The 21,212-nt window shown below is 37.9% G+C and overlaps 1 protein-coding gene across 15 annotated transcripts in view; it reads left to right on the top strand.

Moving 5' to 3' along the window:
• Nucleotides 1-21,212, top strand: part of CHL1 (cell adhesion molecule L1 like) — a 560,006-nt gene that overhangs the window by 361,108 nt on the left and 177,686 nt on the right. For 2 of the 15 annotated variants that reach the window (XM_072941723.1, XM_072941730.1), the window contains exon 1: nt 17,562-17,765. The exons of 6 other annotated variants lie outside the window; for them this stretch is intronic. The gene's annotated coding sequence lies outside the window, so the exon portion shown is untranslated. Of the gene's footprint in view, nt 1-17,561; nt 17,766-18,040; nt 18,087-18,819; nt 18,856-18,925; nt 18,945-21,212 lie in introns of those variants that run through there. 7 more of the 15 variants (XM_072941727.1, XM_072941718.1, XM_072941724.1 and 4 more) reach the window with 6 other exon arrangements.

Raw genomic sequence — 21,212 nt, forward strand, 5'->3', positions numbered from 1 at the left:
GGTTATCGTAAAACATGGGTCAGAACAGCTAGCCACACACCTCGTGCCCTCTACCCCACCCCACACCCCGCCCCAACTACCACTACCAAATAGCCTGTATCTTTCTGAGGTGTTTCATAGATTTCCTTTAGGAAAATCTTGGAAGAAACTTAAAACGCTTCAGAGTAAGGACCTGTTATCCAAAGTTCAGGAATCAGACACTAGTTTAATTGAGGTAGGATTTTTCAGAATTTTATACTCTGTGTCTTTTATTTTTTTTCTTTTTTCAGAGAGGGAGATATTGAACAAGAGGCTTTTTCTTTGAGCACTAAGGGAAAAATAAATCTGGTGCCCTTCCATTCCATCACTAAACATAGAATGAACTACTATGAATAAACTCTTGAGTGCTATTACTGCACAAAGTCTTTGTAAACAATCAACATCCACCACCATGCTTTTGTTGCTCTGTTTCTTAATGTTATATGTCTGATGAGCAATAGATTCAAGAGTAAATAATTTAATTTTGTAAAGAAATCAGATGTGTTATCTTATGCCCACTGTCCTGCATTCTTATGACTTTGTGATACAGATTTGAGTTACATGTGAAAATTTGAGGCAACATCTCTTTCTTCGTTTGCATGATACCAATTTAAATTTGTCATTCTCACGTCCTCAATGCAGTGAGGACCTTGTCTTTTGAGACTTAGCTTTGTATTACTCAGACTATCAGTGCAAATGTGGGGGTGTCACACCAAATGCAGGTGAAGAGGAGGATGCTAATTAAGAATCATCATTCAATGTCATTTCTACATTAGATTAAGAAAAATCCATTAGAACACTCCATCTTATTTTTCTCCAGGGGTCATGATCCAAGCTACTAACCTCATCAGAACAAACAGCCATAATCACTCTTTATCCACTTCACCACAGTTCAAGCTAAATTTAGGTCTCATTTGCCTGTCACCAACATGCTTTCCAGAAGCACTGTAAGCATTTCTTCATTTTGAAGAACTGACTACAACAGCCCACATACATCTTTGCCCACATACATCTTTGCCCACGTACATTTTTGTCAAACTAAGACAGTTCATTGGAAATGTAAAGTTTCTTTGGTTCCAGAGACTCATTTTCCTTCTATAGGTGGCCCAGAATACACCCGAGGAAAAGAAGGTTCATGAACTGACTCTTTGCACATGCCAACCTACTGAAAACACCAGGGAAAAAGTGAGATTCAGACTATGTTTATGCAGATAATGTTTTGTTGTTTCAGTTAAATCAATTTGAATGACCATTTTGAGACTTTTTTTTGTTACTGCATTGGTCGTAAAATTAGTCTTTTGATAGAGCCAGCCTCTTATGCACATGGTCACTGCCTTATGTGTAATTTCCTTTTGAACTCAGAAAATGTATTACTAATTAATGATCCCTACTTAATAGTGATATTGATTTGGAAATAATGCTGTTTCTACATAAGTAAAGTGAAGTTCAGAGTACAATTAACAGGATAATTCAGGAAGGAAAATTGCTTGCATATTTTGTACTAAAATTGATTTTATCTGGATGACTGCCTCAGTTATTCACTTTACTTGGTGTAGATATGTCTTAAGTCACGGTATTAAAATGAATGGTCATGATTTTTAAAATAAATACACGATGTTTCAGATACTTAGTTTAGATAACACTAAATTTCTCATTTGTTGAGAAATAGACAGACAGATAGATATGTATTATCAAGCAAATATAAATAAGCAGTTTATATAATTGGTGGCTATACATACTTTATTTAATCTGTTCACTCTGTTAAAATAAAAGCAGAACATATTTTGAAACATATATATGTCTGACACTCCAAAAGGAGAAAAATGATCCAGAGCAAAAATATAACACAAACTTTAATTCTGTATGTTTCCTTTCCTTTATTTTTGTAATAGATGGCACTCCATTGTATGTGAGAACATGGTGATCTTCTTGGTTGTAACTGATGATAGTCATCATTTTTTCCATTTGATTTGTGCATACATATGCAATACACATGAAGTAGCAGACACTGTGTGTTACAAAGGTACTAAGATATGACTCTATCCACAGTTGAATATGAGCAGGCCGGCACAATGGCAGAGACTAAAGTGACCCTGTATAACATGCCATCTGTTGGCAGCTGACAGAGTTGATATGCTTCTGTTTTGTAAAATGGCTTTGACCACATCCACGGATGTTCACAAGTGAGATGCTCACAGATAGAAAGCTTCTGTATAAATATGCAGAGGTAATATACTGTGTGTTTAAAACCACTGGAGTCAGAGCAGACAGACTCAGGTTCAAGTGTGTGCCTTACCACTTCTTAGTTGTGTCACCTTTAGAAAGATATTCTACTCTCCAAGATTTGTTTTCTGTATCTGTAAAACGGGGAAAATAATTACAGATATTAAGGATGAGTGGGAAGATTGATGGGGTAATGTATGTCAAGCATTTGCACAGTATCTAATGTAATAATTATTACAGTAATGATAATGCAAAATAGAATGCCATTAGTATAAATGAAACTCAAGATGCTATGGAAGTTCTGAGAGAAATTTCTCTGGAATAACTTTGAAGATCAGAACCAGTCTACTGGAGAGTTAAGAAGTACATTCACTTAAGAGAAATTAATATGACAGTACAGGTGTTCCAGGAGCAAGGAGTAGAGAAATTAAATGCTGAGTGTTTGGAAAACCAAATGTGATTTTGGGGAATAAATGTAGTCAAATTTGAATGAAAGCAAGAATTAGGATAGAAGACTAGAAACACAGTTTGGCATGAAATCTTCCAGGCTCTTGAGTGACAGGCCTAAAAGTATGATCTTTATTTCATAGGGTAGTTGAAAATATTTGTTGATTTTTGAGCAGATAGTAGGATGCTTTGGAGATATAGAAGAGTAGATACAGAAGGACAATTTACTGAAGGTCAGACTAAAAGAAATGAGGTCATGGACTAGTTGGTAGTAGAAATGGAAATGAAGGGACAGAAATTAAAGATAATTCTGGGATAAACTTAATCAAACTTGGCAAATATATGAGGCAATGCAGGGGGAATCATCAAGGGTCAAATCCTGGATGATTCTTGGTACCTGTTATAGGCTGAATTGTGTCCCCTCCCAAATTCCTTTGTTGAAGCTTTAACCCTCAGTTCCTCAGAATGTGATTATATTTAGAGACAGGACATTTAAAGAAGTCGGCAAGTTAAAATGAGGCCATCAGAATGGGCCCCCTCCAATCTGACTAGTGTCCTTATAAGAAGAGGAAAGTTGGGCACAGACAGAGAGCAGGCATGTGCTCAAAGAGAAGAAATGTGCAGACGCAGTGAGAAGGCAGCCACCTTCAAGCCAAGAAGAGAGGCCTCAGAGGAAACCAAACTTGTCAACACCTTGATATTGCAATTCTGGCCTCCAAAACTGTGAGACAATCAATTTCTGTTGTTCAAGCTACCCAGTCTGCAGTATTCTGTTGTGGCAATCCTAGCAAACTAATACAGTGCCATGCTCAGAAGTAGAGAAAATAGAAATAGCGTTTTTAGATAGATGCAGATAATTAGTATAAGCAGAGGCACATACCCTGACTCAGGCTTTGTCAATTAAGGTAATTAATAATTGTTTTCTAATTATCTGATGGTAATGTTATAAAGGTTAAAAATAGAATACTATCATCTTATTTGGGGGGAGAACTTGTATCTTACAGACCTTATTAATCAGAGCAATTAATGCTTGCTAATATAACAAAAATTTTTGCTTCTTCTCCCAAATCCCAGTGGCTTCACAGAATAAAGATCTATTCCTTGCTCACACAAATTCAATAGAAGTGTTCCAGTTTGGCTATCTCTTTTCTAAAAGTTAATCCAGAAGGCCCAGCTGCTTCTCTCTTATAACATAGCTATTTTCTCCTTTGCATCCAGCCACATAGATGGAAAGTGAGAAAACTTGAAAGATTGTTTTATGGCTATCCTTGGAAGTGGCACATATTTATTTCTTCCTCCCATATTCCAGTGGCCAGAACTCAGTCACATGATTCCACTCTTCCATCCATAGATGTGAGGGATCCTGGGAAAACTAGTTTTACTGTATGCCCAGGAGCAAGGAGAAGAGAATATTGGTTAACACTTGTGGTCTCTGCCTCGTGGCCTACCAGACTTTTGTTTAGCAGAGTTATGTATAATGGAAATGGTTAGAAGGAGCAGCTAATTTGTCATAGATTATATTTCTATCCAGGTAACTTAGAAGACCATCTGGATTTGAGGTTTTACTCTTAACAATATAAACATTTGCTGGCAATCCCAAAGGTCCAGGACAGGGGTTGAAAAACTTTCCATGAAGGGCCAGTTATAAATATTTTAGGTTTTGGTGCCATATGATCTCTGTCAAAATGACTCAACTCTGTCACTGTAGCACAAAAGCATGCATAGGCACTATGTAAATGAATGGTCATGAATATGTTCTAATAAAACTTTATTTACAAGACAAGTGGTGGTCCAGATTTGGCCTATAGGCCATGATTGTCAACCCTTCATCCAACATATTAGATAATTTGTCATTTTGCAAGAATTTCAGTCTTGTGCTCAGAAAATGGTGCATAGACAGTGAGCCTACATGACTGTCCAGCAGTAATATCAAAATATGGCTTTGCTGTGCTTCAGTTTACCTGGTCAGACCACATGGAGGATCACTTGTAGTGCAAAAGAATAAAGTTACTTTGTGAAAACTGAATCAAAGGTAACTATTTGAGCTGGTTATGAAAGTAAAGAGAAAGTGACAAGGAGAAGAAAGTGATGTAATATAGCTAGATGTTATAGTTAATTTCTTTTAGCTTTGATTTGTCCTAGAGGAAGGATTTTTTTTCTTCCAGCTTGTCTCTTTATTCAGACCATTTATTTATTTAATAATTTTTTGTTGTTTATTTCTTTTTTGTTTATTTCTATTTTTATTCATTTCTTTCTTTTTAATGGAGGTACTGGGGACTGAATCTGGGACCTCGTACATGCCAAGCACACACTCTACCACTGAGCTGTACCCTCCCCCAGGATTGTTTTTTTCTTTCCTATAAAGATAACCCTTCTTGATTTCCCTACTATTTCTTAAATCCTGAGGAATCTCATATTCAACCCTTATTTTTACCTGTCGCGTCCACTTTGGCTCCATACTGGCCTATCTCCTTTACATCATAAGTACCTTGTTGACATATTGCTTTCTCTTCTAATTAGACATTCCAAATGGTGCAATAAAGCATGTGTGAATCACACAGATCCAAGTTCGAGTGTCTGTTCTTTCATTTTCCAGCCCTGTGACTCTGCACTTCACTTTGTCCCCCTGAGGCCTAGTTTCTTCATTCTTAAAATTAGCATAATCATAATATCAAACTTAAGAGTTTTGTTTTCATGTAGATTAAATGAGTTCATCTATTTAGACCACCAAGTTCAGTTCTTGGTACCTAGTAAGTCCTTGAAAATAGTTTACTAATATTTTAATTTTTTAAATAACCACATTCTTAATAAAATGTGATTTCTAGAATCATAATTCTACCAATGTTTCATCAAAGTCAACAATTACTTTTTTTTTTGACTCCAAAGCCTTGTGTTTATTTGATATTGCTAAACACCATTTCCTTGACATACTTTTCTGCTGTGATATTCATGGCATTGTACTTTTCTGTTTTTCTCTTAACATTTTTTATACATTATTCTTCATATAATTTGATGACTTTCTTTCTCTGATTCTTAAAATGTGATGGTAGACATGGTTGATTCTGGTACCCCTTTTTCCCAACACTTATACTCTTGAGGACTCTTATAGAAGTAACACTTAACATCCCCCAAAATATGTAAAACAAAATCCTTATGTTCAGTGCCTCAAAATTTTGCATTTGCAACTTTATGTTTAGCTATTTTCATGAGTATATCTTATTTATATCAAAGCATGTCTAAAACAAAAATGAAGATACATTTTTGTTTTTAATTTTGAGTGGGGTTAGCGGGGGATTGATAGAATCAATGTTTTAAAACAACCTAAAATCTTACAGTGATCCTCTTAGTCCTGTATGCTTGGCCCATATAAAGGCCAATTATATAAATTTCCCCATTTATAGATTGCATTGTCCCAAGTGGAATAAAAACATCACCTTCAAGATAGTGGAATTGGAGGATGTGGATCTCACCTTCTCCCAAGTGGAATAAGAATGAACAATGTTCATTTCAGGGTTTTAATTTTTGGTACATAATAGATATTCAGCAAAAACATGATCATTTATTGAAATATAATTTCTTTGATTTAAGAAAATGATTTAGGAGTTTTGAGGTCACTTCATTTTATGAAGATATATTCATTTTGTCACTTTGTTCCATGGTTACATTCTGTACAATTAAATCAAGGCTAATTTATGGTTAAAAATGCATATGGTGCTTTGTTACAAGACAAAAAGACTAGATATCAGCCAAGTCATCTCCAGTGCTGTAAAATTAAAGTACAAAATCACCTGATAACGATTCTGAGATACAGTCTTCAGGATGATTAAGAACTTGATTATTATACTGAATTATGCTTATATATGAACATTACTCCTGTTTCCCCCATCGTGAGAATAAATTGATTTAGATGGAAGCATCTTATTTGGCCCTACTTTGGTGGCTTTGTTGTTTTGATCAAATACTGTGATTATAAAGACCAAGGAGCTATTTTCAGTAGTTTACCTCTCAGAATAAAATGCATTTGTTTTTTAACTTGGCCAGCTACTATGCCAAGCTGGCATTTACCGAGGGCCTTAATGAGATGGCTATTTGGACAAATTGGACTGGGACCACATTAATGCATAGAGCGATGACAAATCAGCCTGAGGGAACGCATTTCACCTGGCATGAGTCATGTGGTCCCTCTGTTAGGAAAGGTCCCTTTGTTTTTGGAGTCGTGGCCTCGGCCTGGCAGAGTAGTGAGGAGCCTGTCTGTGTTTTCCAGCTCAGAGCAGGATGTTCCACTTCTGTTCACTTCTGAGTGTCCTGTGAGCAGCTCTGTTATCAGAGCTGCATGTGCGATGGAAAGGGGTCCCTAGTATGGCACAAACTGAAAATCTCCACTTGGTAAGAATTAGGCTTGTAAGAAGGCAGTGAATCTCTCCAACTTTAAATACAAAAGCAACTATTGCTTCTGTATTCGAGGTGATCTTTAAAACATACTGAAGTTCCTTATTCCAAACAATAGAAAATTAACTATTCTGGTTCTAGGAGAGGTACGGTATTTCATGTTTACCATATGCAGAGTATGTATGTATGTATGTATGTATGTATGTATGAATTGAATGATGATTCAGGTGGCACTTAAGACTCTTTCTTTCTCCTACAATACTTTATATGAACAAACTTCACTGTATCCCTTACTCGGAGGGCCTCAGAAGTGCTTGCAAAGTCTGAGATTCACAGAATGCATCTGATTGTGAATTATATGTCTAAGTATATTTTCTAATTCCATTTTAAATTCTGAATGATCTTTTTAAGCTCACTTTACCACTCTGACCCTAGATACCACGTATTTTATAGATAGATTGTTTATTTCTCAAGGAATGTGAAATAAAGGAATAAGAATGTGTTTTCTAGATGAAGCATTTTTAGTATGCATTCTGCGATTTATGTTTTTTTCTTTTTCTCTCTCTTCATTACTTCTGCTTCCTTGGGGGAGCAATGTTTATTCATATTTTAGGCTTGTTATTTTTCTGGCTCTATTATGCACTTTTCTGGCTTTACTATACACTGTAGATGCCCCATTTAACAACACTTTTCTGTATCCTTTTACTGAAGTTCAGTCTCTGGAGAATCAAGAGCACAAACAAAGTCATCCATCTTCCACGAAAATACAAGATTACACTTACTGATGGTGGTAAGTGCAAACTCAGTGATGCTCTCCACAACTAGAATTCCATTTAACTACCAATTCCCAAGAAGGCTAATTCATTTGTCAAAGGATGTGAACAAAGCCACAGTCACCATTTCAGAGAACATATTTTATTTTCCCTCTTTGAGATAATTCCAACAAGGGCCTGTTTCACCTTACATCGTAGATCACATGATGGTGAGAAAATTCTATAACTTAAAGGATAGGAGTTTATTACGGTAAGTATAAAATAGAACAAGACAGTTGGGCTTCTACAGCATTTTACGGGAAACCTCTTCTGACCCTTCTATAAACAATTCCTTTGGTAAAGCCCCCATTTTATGTTGGTTTGCTCTGTCATCAGTGTAGAGTTATGGCTTGAATAAATTCTTGTTGAGGGTTGAAGGTTGGCATGGGAATGCCTTTCTTTTCGAGATCTTATAATGGATGTGTGTAATTTGTCAAGTGTGGAACATATGCTTTGCTGTATTCACAAACTTTTCAGAGAAGTTAATTGCCAGCTATCACCTTCAAAATCTGGCAACAGAATTTGATATTTAAAGGATTAGTCAGTAAGGCTTTGCAGTTTATCCCTAGTAAATATATTAACTTGTTATCAAGATGAAAATTATTTCAATAGCATTTTAAGCTTTTTCAAAAGCTTATTGTTATGCTTCAGTAGATATCTTGGTGAGCAATTTATATTTTCACTATATCTAGATTTTGGAGTCGGTGTGTGAATTAAACATGTAAGTAGGCTGCCAGATAATATCAGCTTATAAAAACTTTATTTGCAATTTATTTGAGTAGCATTTAATGGAAAATTGTGTTTTCTGTATGTACATTAGATTTGTAGTATTTTTATGTGTTTTAAAAACACAGTGTCCTCCAAATGTTTACTTTATAAAGAAAACAGTTTCGGAATATAGAACAAATTTACTTTTATTTATTCTCTCTTATCCTCTTTTTTAACTGGACTGGTAATACTTAATCAGTGTCTTGAAAATGCATTATAGTTTCATAATTTCTGGTATAGATAATTATGAAAAATTAAAAACATTATGTTTCGTCTGATCATCCAACTGTTGCATGAAAGAACAGATACGATATATCATTGAGTGAAATACCGTAAGAGAAACCTTTTCTTGATTCATAATGATTGTGTCTGGTCCTGGAAAAACATTAGTCTAATTTTGAGAATCAAAAAGAAGTTACCCCCAAATGTATTTTTCATTGGATAAAGCAAAGAAAAACAAAAACAAACAAAAAAACAAACATATTTGGTATACAAGAACTGTTGTTAATTACCTTGTGTGTAAGATTTTTATCAATTAATCAGTTAACCAAAACCACTTCTCCTTTGAGCATTTATAATAGAAAAAACACTTTATACTGGGCAGAGAGTTGTTTTGTATTTCCTCTTAAGCAATTCATTCAAATTTAGATAAGTTTTACGTTCTTTTGTTTTAAAGTGGATTAGCTATACATATTCCACTTTGTTTCCAAATGCAAATGGTTAAGTGTTCTGCATTCTAATCAGTAAACAGCTTTGAGACTAAATAATAACTTAATGATCTGTTCCTAGAGAGATAATGATGCAAAATTTAGATCTGAAAAGAGGATTTTTGTTTTTATCTAATTGGGCTGATCTTTCTGTAAAATCTCTGCAGGTTTTCATAGTTGTGTTAATAATAAAATCCTGGATGAAATCAACATTATGAAAGATACTATATTTTTGTTCAGGAAATATCAGTTATTGAAGCATACCTTTACATATGCAGTGATATTTTCATGTACATGTGATAATGTGCATTTCTCTTAAGTTGGGAGACTTGTTTCCGTTTTATTGGAAGTAAGAGCTAAGGGTTTTGGTTTAAACAGTCATGTATACTTTACGTAAATTGAAAAAAAAAAGTCTTCTATATTTACCTACATATTTCCATCTCCAGGTTCTTTATTTCTTTCTAAAGATCTTAGTTTCATCTTGTATCATTTCCTTTCAGCCTTAAAAACTACTTTTAGCATTTCTTGTAGTTTAGCTCTGATGATGATAAGCCTCTTTTCTTTTATCCGAAACTATCTTTATCTTGCTTTCGTGCTTGAAGAATATTTTCACTGGATCTGGAATTCTAGGTTTTTTTTTTTTTTTTTCCTTTTAGCACTTTAAACTTGCTAGTCACTTGTATGTAATGTGTTACTTTTCTCCGTCTTCTTTCAAAGTTTTCTTTTAATCTTTGTTTTTTAGTAGTTTGGTTACCACCAACCTAGGTGGGGCTTTCTAGGATTGCTGAGTTCCTTAAATCTATAGATTTATGACTTTCATCACATTTGGTAAGTTTTTGCCATTATTTCTTCCAAAATATTTTTATGCCCCATCTTTGTCTCTTCTTTCATGACTCCCGTTACACACATGTTAAATATTTTGAAGCTGTATTCAGTATTCTCCCTCCAGTCTTTTCTTTCTCTTTCAGGTTGGGAAATTTCTATTGATCTAGCTTCTAATTCACTGATTCTTCACTCTGTCAGCTCCAAGCTGCTGTTAAGCTATTTGAAGTTTTAAATTTCAGATATTCTATATATATATTTTCAAATCTACAATTTTCCTTTGGTTTTCTTTTTAGAGATTGTTTTTCTCTGTTTAGGTTTCCAAACTTTATATTCATTTTGAGAATATCTTCTTTTATTTTCTTGAGCATAATTATAATTATACTTTAACTTCATTGTCCGCTAAACACAATGTCTGCATCACCTCAGGACTGATCTCCGTGGTCTTCTCTTTGAGTACAGATCACATATGTTTTATCAAAAACTGAGTCATTTTGGATTGTTTTCAGAACATTGGAGAGATTCTGGATTCTGTTATATAAGTTTTCCAAATAATACTGATTTTGATTTTTCTTAGCTGACAATAAATGTAGCCAAGATCAAACTGCATATTCCTTTGCAATGGATGGTTGAAATCCTGGTCCAGTTCTTTTAGCCTCAACAGAACTGTTTGGATACTGTCTGACTAACACAAGTTTGAAAGGCTAGCTAGAGGTTGGGCAGTATTTATACATAGAATTTGGAGCTCCCTTTCTCTGTTTTTTGTTTTTTGTTTTTTGTTTTTTTTCTTCATGGGGTTTCCTCTCTCATTTTCTAGTTGGTCTGGCTGTGCAGAATCTGCCCTCTGTTTCTTCAAGCAAGTCTGTAAGCTTTTTTTCTTTATTTTATCCACTTGGCATGGACAGACTGGGTCCTGCCCTCTGGCTAAGCTAAAAGCTATAGAACAGGAAACTCATCCAGTGCTGTTTCCTTCCTCTGGATGTCTACTCTTTCTAGTTTTTGCCTGTTTGGGGAAGCTTTCCAGTGCTTTCAGATATTATGTTTATATTTGGTTCCTACTTCATAGTTTTAATCTAAAGGAGAGGCTTGGTCCTGAAAGAAACCACAACTAAGATTCCACAGCTTTACATTGGAAAGAATTTCTTTTATTATAGATCTTTAAAAACATAATTTTAGACTGTTTAATCATAAGGTTGCAGAATAATTTATTAGGTTGAGCAATGTGAAATCACCATTTTTGCAGGACTGAAATAAGAACAATTTCATATGCTTCAACCTGGTTATCATGTTCTTATGTATTTATAGTTAATTTTGTCATTGGATATCTATGAGCATATAGAATTATCTGTATTTCAGGTTATTTACATTGTATAGAGTCTTAGAAGTGGAAAGCCTTGGTCTAAATTTATGGACAGCTCTAAAATTTTTTTATTATAATTGCTAATTTTATGATTTATTTTAAATATAATACTAAATAATATAATTTTTTCCTAAAATAGTTGCATGAATTAATGGTGTTTAAAATGGCATCTGTCCTAAAATTGGGTAATACTATTATATTTGGACCTTGTTTTTTTGTTCTGTTTTGTTTTTTCATTACGAAAAAATATTATCAAGTTGTTTAACTTGATTTGTGTCCTGTGTTTGCCAGTTTTTACCTGCATTGCATATATTCATTTTACTTGGTAATTCTCTGTGTTTTCTTTGGATACTGTATCAGAATATTTTAGGGATCCTGTAATATTTCATACTTTCATCATCAAATTTCCTCCTTTATTCATATTTGAGACATTAAAATCTGATTAATTTTAATAAACTTTTAAGATGACTTCTTTAAGCAAAATAGGAAAAAAAATGTTTCACATTTATATTAGAATAGATGGACTGAGCTCTAGGAAAAGGAATATGAGCCAATAAATTTTTCCTGTTTGGAGGAAACACTCTATGTGCACAGTATAAAGGTTGTGTAAAACTCATGCCTACTTATGTGCCCGTAAATGCTTTAGTGTGAGCTGGCAAAAAACTACCTGAGTGAGAAACACAAAGGATATAGCAGAAGATAGAGGAGTTAATGCCTATAGGTTAAGGCATATCTTTTTTGTCACTACAAACAGGACATTCAGATCCCTTACTGAGGCTTATTGTACTGTAGCCTGGAGTTTTGAATGCAATATTGGGTTTCTCCATTTATCATATTCTGAAAAAACAACATGAATAAATAGATTGATAAGTCTCATTTAACCCCTGAAAGAAAATAAATCTAATGTAATGCCTGTAAATAATTGAGTTATGGTTGGTGTTAACACAGTATATCACATGCTAGCAATTTGTGATTTAAATGCACGTCTGCCAATTAATTTGTTTATTTTGCAGGAAAAAGTCAATTGAAACCATGAATTATTATCCTTAATACTGTATAGAGAGGACTAATTAGTCCATGGCTCTTTTTAGGACAACTAAAAATATGCCTCCAAAGAATGTACCATAATTTAAAAAATAAATAAATAAAGTCACCACATGTCTAGATCTATGTCAGACTTTAAGAATGCCTTAAAATGAGGATGACAAATACTTACAGCACATGAGAATCATTTCTTATACAATATCAATGACAGGCATCACTAATAGATCATTTTGTCCTTTCCTGTTGAACTCAGATACCAGGTTGGAATCCTTTTGACACAGTATTTCAGAGTCACTACCAATCAGACGTGTGATCTCATGAAAGGAAGACTTTTTTGCCACGCACATTCCTTTTACTGACAACCTATCCCAAGAGAATAACCTTACTTAGGCATTTATAATGAATACAAAATGATTTTAAGCACAAGAAACCAGTAACTAATGCAAACTATTTTATGTAAAATTTTTTTCCACTCACCTAGCTACAGACTCAAGGTGTATGCCAGTTTCAACTTTCAGTAAGCAATGGACTTTCAATGGACCTAGGTCTTCAAATAAGAATGTCAAGTATCTGTCTCTCTTCTTTTTCCTGTGGTGCCTTCATTCTCAGGCATCCTCTTTCTAAGTGTTGATAAGAAGCAGCCAGCTTCTTCTAGCTTACATCATGCCTGCTGAGTCATCCTCAGTGTTTATCCCAATCACTAAAGCATAAGTCCATGGTAGTTCTCTCATCAATGCCTTTTAAGTCTGATAGCTTTCATTGCTTCAAACACCATCGACAGAGGAATAGAAAATATTGGTTGATCATGCCTGTGTCACCTGGACCAGAGGTAGATAGGAAGCTGTGGCTGTAGCATCAACTCAGCCATCTAAACACTGGGGATGTTATTCCCTAGGGTTGGTTAACTGATGAATGCAGATAAACTCTGGGCAAACAAAAAAAAAAAAAAGCAGCTATCCAATGTAGCCTCCATTCTTATTTCCCTTTATTATTCTGAAATTGTTTAGATGAGAGAGATCACCATTTTATTAGTTAGGTTAGGAGAAAGGCTAAACAGTTATAATAGAGACCCTGAAAGACACTTGCTCAAAGAAGAGAGAGAGTCAGTTCATAGTAGTAAGTGGGTTCTGATCCAGAATCATCCAAGAACTCAGGCTAATGAGTCATCCTCACCCATCCGCAACCTAAGACTTTTACCAGTGCGGGCTAGCTGGAAGGGAAAAAAGGAGTGTATCTAGATTATCTTTAAGTAGATGACCCAGAAGTTGCCAACTACATTTTTCTTCATGTCCCTTTGGTGAGACTCTAGCTTTGGGTTCAAACTTCGTCACAAAGGAAACTGGGAAATATAGTCTTTTGGTAGGTGGCCATGTGCCCAGGAAGAGGAAAGAAAAAAAAAAAAAACCAGATTTGAGGGGGATGGGGCACGGGGAGGAAGGGGAGCAAACAACATCCTGTCACAAGCTCTTACGTTAAAGAGACCCACTAGTTCTCTCTTTTCTCTCCAACATGTTTCCTTCTTCCTGATAGTGGTAAATCTATTGTCCTAAATCAATTGGACACCAATGTGAATTCATCCTATAACTCAGTTCACAAGTCTTTGAGATTAGACTCAGTTGCCTAGGACTTTGGAGTAAATCACTAATAGGAGAGTAAGCTCATTGGGAGTTGGGCATTTCTGATTGGAGGACAGGAAATTTTTCTGATCTCCACAAGTAATCAACAAATGCCTTAAGACATGAGATGTGATAAAATATAAGCCTTACCTTAGCTTTGCAAGTATAAGTTTATTAACAGCCATAAAATTACCTAGCCCTTTTGAAATCCAGTGAAAGTGTCTGGTTCCATGACCTCCTAAGACTGAATCATATATATTAATGATCCACAGCATGAAATGCAAGTTTTCACCTTTTTTGTTTGTTCCAGAATTATCACCCTTTGATTTTTGATACATGTCCTTTTGTTCTCACATTAAAAGACAAGTTAAAGGAGTATCGACTCTGTCATGTTAACTCCTCAGAGTTAATATGGTCCTCTTTAGCTTTATTAGTGTCTAAGCTGAAGGTGGCTGCTTTGTACTGCCAAGGTTGCCTTTGAGGGTTTATCCCTCAGTGGAACATCCTGCTTTCCTTTATTACAGCAGTTGGCCAGAAAAACCTCTGTCGATCTGTGACTGTTCTGAACTGCTAGACTGAAATGCCATTTCCAAAACTACAGCTCTTCTGCTAAACAATTTTTCTAGGAATGATGCCATATCACTAGCTACTCAGCTTTGCCAAAAGGCAATATTCCTCCAATGGCCATACTCTGGGAATGATACCAAATGATGGTTCAAGCCGGGGGTAGGTAGTAAATCAGCAGTAAAAGCTAAAAAATACCCTGGCTTTTCATACCTTTTCTCTTTTTTCCAGATGACTGGCCAATCCCTCTCACCTTCTGCTTCTATCCATGAAAGAATCTTTTTTTCTCCCCTTCATTTGTGGTTTGATAGTTAAATTTGTATTTTACATGGCCTTTCTCAATTTGAGAGAGAAATTCACACCTTTCAAGGCTAATGCAATTAAATTTTCACGTGATATAAGAATCTAGTCTTTCTCCAGCACCCACATGTAAAGGTGTGATGCCTGATAGATTAGGACTTTTTGTTGAGTGGGAAACGGGCTGAATAAAGTGTCAGACAGAAGAATGGAAGCCAAGAAAGGGTTTCAAAGCAGCAGCAGAAGGTATCTTCAGCAAACATCCACTCTGGCTGAAAGCTGCCTTCTGGTCCCAGGTTTCAGTCTTCCTAGAAGCTGACACAGTGGAGCTGTAAATTTCTTGGGGGCATGGGAGCCTAGATTGGTTGCCTTCCCTTGAACATGTTAAAAATATGAATTTATACTTGGAGGTAACAGCTATGAGGTGTTTCTTGGATGTGGAAGTTTAAGTCATCTGTCTCCATTTTGCATTCCTTTAAAAAGACTTCCTTTCGCTGGTTAAAAGACTTCCTTTCAAATACTGTTTTCTTTTCTTCTTGGTGAATCTTTTGCCTCCCTCCCTCCCTCCTTTTCTTCCTTCATTTTTCCTTACCTACCTTATCCCTCTATCCCCTCACTGCGTTCTTAAAATGCAGTTGCCTAGGGTAAAGTCTATTATGTATTTGCTGACTTAATGGCTGTCCGTGGTAAGCCACAAGTTTACTATTTGACTATTTCTTCATTTATATGCAATGTCAGAGGCTCAGAAGTATATTTCTCTTCAGGAAAAACCCTTATTTATGAACTGACACTCCATCTTCTTGTTTCTGGTTTTATGCCTTGGTGCTCTCTAATATATCTTTGGGTATCTGATTTCAAAAGAAGCTCCTCGCCTTGCGTGTTGAGTTGTCTACTGTACTTACTCTAGCACCTAGAACAATGACTTCTAAACAGTAGGTGCTCAATAAACATTTGTTTTTAAAGTAATGATCCAAATGTCAAGCAAACACATTACAGAGAGAAGAAGAACAGAATGCTTGAGGGCTCTGTTGATTTGGCCAGGATGGAGTTCTGAGTCTTTTGCTCAGCAGATGTTTACCCAAGAAGGTGGTAAACCCCTGAGATCACAACTTGACTTTGAGTCTCCTTGACCTTGGAAATGTTTTCCTACAGACACAGTATTTTCCCTGTTGGAATTTTATTCAATATTCTATCTTTGTTTCCACTTTAGAATACATGCCACATGAATAATGATGCCTTGGGCAAAGAAATTACTCTAGCAGTTCAATTTAAACTCAGGACAAATCCTGCCCTCACTTGCATTTGTAATTTGCAACACAGTCAGTAAGAACCATGCCCACACATGAACTGACAGAATTGGGGCTCTAAGGTTAGCAATTATTAAAATTTAAAAGTCCATTTATTCATTTTCAAAATATTTTATTCAGTTGCTTCTGAAGCAGAATCTTGAGTTGCCTGCCCTCTTGCTGCTCACTATAGTGGCATCCAGCTCTGAGGGTAGCTCACAGCTCTAAATGTCCTCATTGTTCAATGCACTAGAGGAGAACAAAACCAGACTGTAAGGTCACTCTCACTGCCCTACTAGAGTAAAAATTAGAAGTCAATGATTGTCTTACCATCAAAGAGCACTTAAATTCAACAGGATTTTTTTTTAAAGTAGTATTGTGTGGAAATTTTGGAAAAAAAGGATCATAGTTGGGGGGAAAATGAAAGAGGCATATAAATTACTTATACTGCAAAATCCTTAGCTTCCCTAGATTAATTTTGGAATCCTAAAATAAAATTTGCAGTTTTTGGTGGAATTGATAATCAGAAATGGCTTTTTGCAGTGAAAATAGGTACACAGGGCTTTCTTCTACTTTATAATACTGAATTCATACATAATAAGAAGAAAAGTTAGGGAATAATACGGTAAAATTATAGACCGTAAGTATTAGGACTTTTTTTTTAAATGCTAACAGAAGAAAGTGCCTGAATTTATGTATGCAATAATTTGGCAGCTTATGGCAGTAGCATCACTTGTAAATTAAATTGCAAGCCCCATCACGCCTCTAAATGAGGAAGGAAAGCAAAAATATTTTTAATAGGTCCATGGCACCACACCCCTCCAATATGCAGCACTGGGAGGAAACCAGACTGGCGACCCACGTCTAGAATATGTACTGAGTGGAACTATCGGGAAGGGGAGGGGTTTCTTTAAAATTTCTCTTTTGCAGATAAAAGGGGCAGCGATCCTACCTCCCTTAACCATAGATGTGGAAAATGGCGAGCAAAGTCTGGGCTTCCTCCCTTCCTTTTTCACCTTAAAATAAAAGTCTTAAGCCGTAACTCTCCTAGTCCCATGGGAGTGTGCAGAGGGAGGGAAAATAAGCGGCGTGGGTGAGGGGTGGCTGAGCAGAACCGACGGCGAGAGAGGCGCGAGCCCGCCTCTGCCCGGAGGGCGTGGATCCGAGAGCAAGCCAGAACAGGTCCCGCGTTCTCGCGGCCACTGGCAGCGGCGGGAGGGGCCCGGCGGCATCTCCGCGGGCAGACCCGCGTGCAGACCAGCTGGGAGCGGCCGGCAGCAAACTCCGGTGGATCCACCCGGAGCTGCGGCACCCCGCAGGTCCCTCTCCGGCTCCAAGCCTGCGTGGGGAAGTTTCCCCGAGGGAAGGTACCGAACGGATCTGGTACAGGAAGCGACTCAGGTGTGTCAGGGGTGAGTGGGTGTCAATTCGTGTCTCTCTTGTTAGTCCTGGGGCCTCTCCCAACTCTGAGCAAGACGGAACGAGGATTAAGGGGTTGCTCCTGGGAGGAAGGGGGTCAACCCACTGTGGGTTGGGGATGGCGCACAATCTGGGTTCCATCCGTGCCCAGAGTAGAATGGTCAGAGGTCCCTCAGCTCTTAACCGTGAGGAGACACCCCCCCTTTCCCAGCCCCGCCCCCTGGTGGCTGAGGCTGAATTCGTCTCCGGTCAGTCGGACAGAGTAAACGGGGTGCTCGAATCCTCCAGCTCCCATGTTATCCGCCTGGTCACGGGTAGGTTGACCTCTTGTCTTTCCTCCAACCCCCCTCACCCGCACTTCTCCCTATCCTTTGGAGGAGATTCCAGACCCTCCTGGAGATTCCAGCCCTCTCTCGAGTGGGTGTGTGAGGTCCAGCTGGGTTTTGGGTCAGTCCTGGCTTCACTCCTCCTTGACACAGACCACCTCTTGGGTCCCAGGGCTCAGATCTCTTCCAGAACCCCGGTCCCCGTGTCTTGCTCCCACTCCCAGGGGAGAATTCCAGATCCCGGGGGTTCGATACATGCCGCCAGCTTGAAGAGGGAGATCTGTGGATTGCCGGTTTGGGTACGAAAAAATCGGGAAGGTTAGGAGCTTTACCTCCCCGGACCACCGATGGGGCCAGAGGGCAGGCCAGGGGCGTGGTTGCCATGGCTCCCTGGTAGCCTAGCTGGGGGAGCTAGAGATGCCAGTCACGGATGGTCCATTCTTCCTCTTTGTGCCTCTCTCTCTCTCTCTCTCTCTCTCTCTCTCTCTCTCTCTCTCTCTCTCTCTCTCTCTCTCTCTCTCTCTCTCTCTCTCTCTCTCTCTTTTTTCTTTTTGAGTGAGAGTGTGCGTGGGGAGGGAGCAGGGAGAAAGTGATTAATTTGGAGAGCAGGGATTGGAGCTGGGAGGCTGGGGAACGCCAGCCCGTTCATTCCCACTCCTCTTGCTCGCTGCGAGCCTCACTTTCTCAGTCAGGGGCAGGGTTCAGGAATTCCTGCGAAAAACGGGGGGCTGAAGAAGCCGCAGCCGCGCTGGTCCAGGTACCCACGCCCGGAGCCGGGCCCCGGGGCAAGCGCCGGGTGGTTGGTCTGGCTGTCAGCGGGAAAGCGAGCAGGGGAAGGGGAGAGAGGTGAGCGACTGAAGGCTAGTGTGTAGTGGCACAGTAGGGCGGAGTGGCAGGGAGGGAGACGCCGGGTTCAAACCAACGCGAGGGGCTCCGAGTCTCAGCCCCGCCTGCGGGAGTTACCGTGGAGCCCCCAGGGCCGTCAAGCAGGGGCCGGGCACGCGCGTGCGCGATGGCACGCTCACGGGACGCCCGTGGGGGGGGGGATTTGCGCGTGCGCGCGGATGTGGGCACCTGGTGAGCCACCTGGGTTCAGCCAAGTCCCTCTCGCTGTGCTCACGTGGGTTCAGTTCTATCTCCACATATCTGAAACGTGTGAGTTTGGACGAGCCATTTAACTGTGCCGGGCCTCAGTTACCCCCTTTAGATAATAGGGATAATATGAGTACGTTCCTTTTAGGGTATCTGAGCGACTGGAATGAGATAATCCAAGTAGATAGTTCAGCTCAGTGTCTGATGGAAAATAAAGACAAAAGTTATGGTTGCTGACAGTGTTACTATTATTATTAGTTAATCCTCAATTAGATATAGCGTGTTCTCATTTCTCTGCATTTGTGTTGAAGGCAAAATACTGATTTTGGAGACTATCAATTAATATTAATATTACTGCCTAGTGCAACTCCTAGAAAGCTCTGGATTACAATAGATTGGAAGATGTAAACTGACAAGCTGTTGGTCAAGTTGGCTTGCCAGTATATTGATGAAGAAAGAAGCTTAAAAAAGTATTTGGGGAAACTTTTAGGGACAAGGGGAAAAAAAGTATTTAAGGGCTTGACTTTGGGTGTAAGAATATTTCCTCTTTCACCTGCTTATGTTGCAGTTGGTTTTGTCTTAATTTCAGTCTCTTGGTTATGGGCTACCTTGTAGCTTTCGTGATTTAATTTTGTTCCAGGGTCTAGTGTATAACTGGGCTTTCCACCTTATGGTCTTCAGTGCTACAATGGATTTACCACCACTAATGGCAAAGCATAGTGTATAATCATTCCTCCCAAGCTCCTGAATATTGTCAGTGAATAAATGGAGACAAATAGTTATTTCTGGGCAGGTGTGAGTACTGGCTAGGGCAGTTCATTAAAATCTTTTCCATCATGTTTGTACTCACTTCACTGAGGAAGTGTGGACTGTGATGACTAATCTGTTATTCCAGATTGCTTTCTGTTTCATCTATACTTTTGGGCCCTTCCCTTTAAAGAAAAGGCTACAGATGTTTATTACTACTCTTGGTCCCACTTATCTGATGATGGGCAAACTATACTCTCTATGGACCTAATCGCAGGTCTGACAGGATTTGATATTGCACATAATGAATTTATTACCTTTAAGGTAATTCATCTCATTAAATTAAATTCATTTTAAAAATTATTTGCTTATTAAAAAATTGGCATGTCTTGATGGATCTGAAGCAAGTGAAACCAGACACATGTCACCATCACAAAGCTCCTTACTTTTACAAAATAGACCATAGCTTGGAAAATATTTGCTGGATAGGAGCTTTATTTTTATAGTTAACTTCTGAAAGAGGAATCTGACCCAAAATTGCTTTGTTGAAATAATTTAGCCCGACTCATTTTTATGGAGAACTGTTAATAAGTCTAATGATTTAAGACTGATGTAAGATTCTACTAGTTTTTATCTCATAAAAGAAAATTAAGTAATAGATGGGGCTAATGGCATCAAATTTGAACAAATGAGTGTCAGGAAGCCCTCTGAGTATCCATTCAGATAGGAGACTATTGCTTCAAGTTTGACTTTTGCATGACAACCAGCCACCCCACTTCTTCACAGTGAATATGTCATCTTTAAAAGGTACCTTGAGGAATTAGTGTGACAGCTTGCCTGAAATTCATGTGATCATTTACATATTCTTTCCCAGGAGCATTGGCATTAAATGTTTCATTTATTGGAAATTATTTTGCCCTTTGATTTATGAGGGCCAGCAGTGCCAATAGAGTCTAGTGCATTTTAGAAACAAAAATTTAGCTTTGCACTGTTTTATATTTTCCCTGGAAATCTAAGTAGTCATGCACCTGGAAAGCTTAAGTTAGGCTGAAGACAAAGGGTTATAGTAAAAAAAAATGACGGATCTGGAAATGTTGAGTCTTGAATTTGGGGAGATAACTGACATGCAAAGGTATAATCTAGAGGACCAATTTGTCTCCATACTAAGACTGTTTTCAGTGATGTACTGTATTATCTGATTCAATCAGTGTTCCTTGTTATTTTTTTCAAACTGAGACTGAGAATAGTATATTTTCAATTATGAACATTTTGATT

Source organism: Vicugna pacos, chromosome 17 (genome assembly GCF_048564905.1).
Source record: "Vicugna pacos chromosome 17, VicPac4, whole genome shotgun sequence".
NCBI classification, from domain to species: Eukaryota; Metazoa; Chordata; class Mammalia; order Artiodactyla; family Camelidae; genus Vicugna; species Vicugna pacos.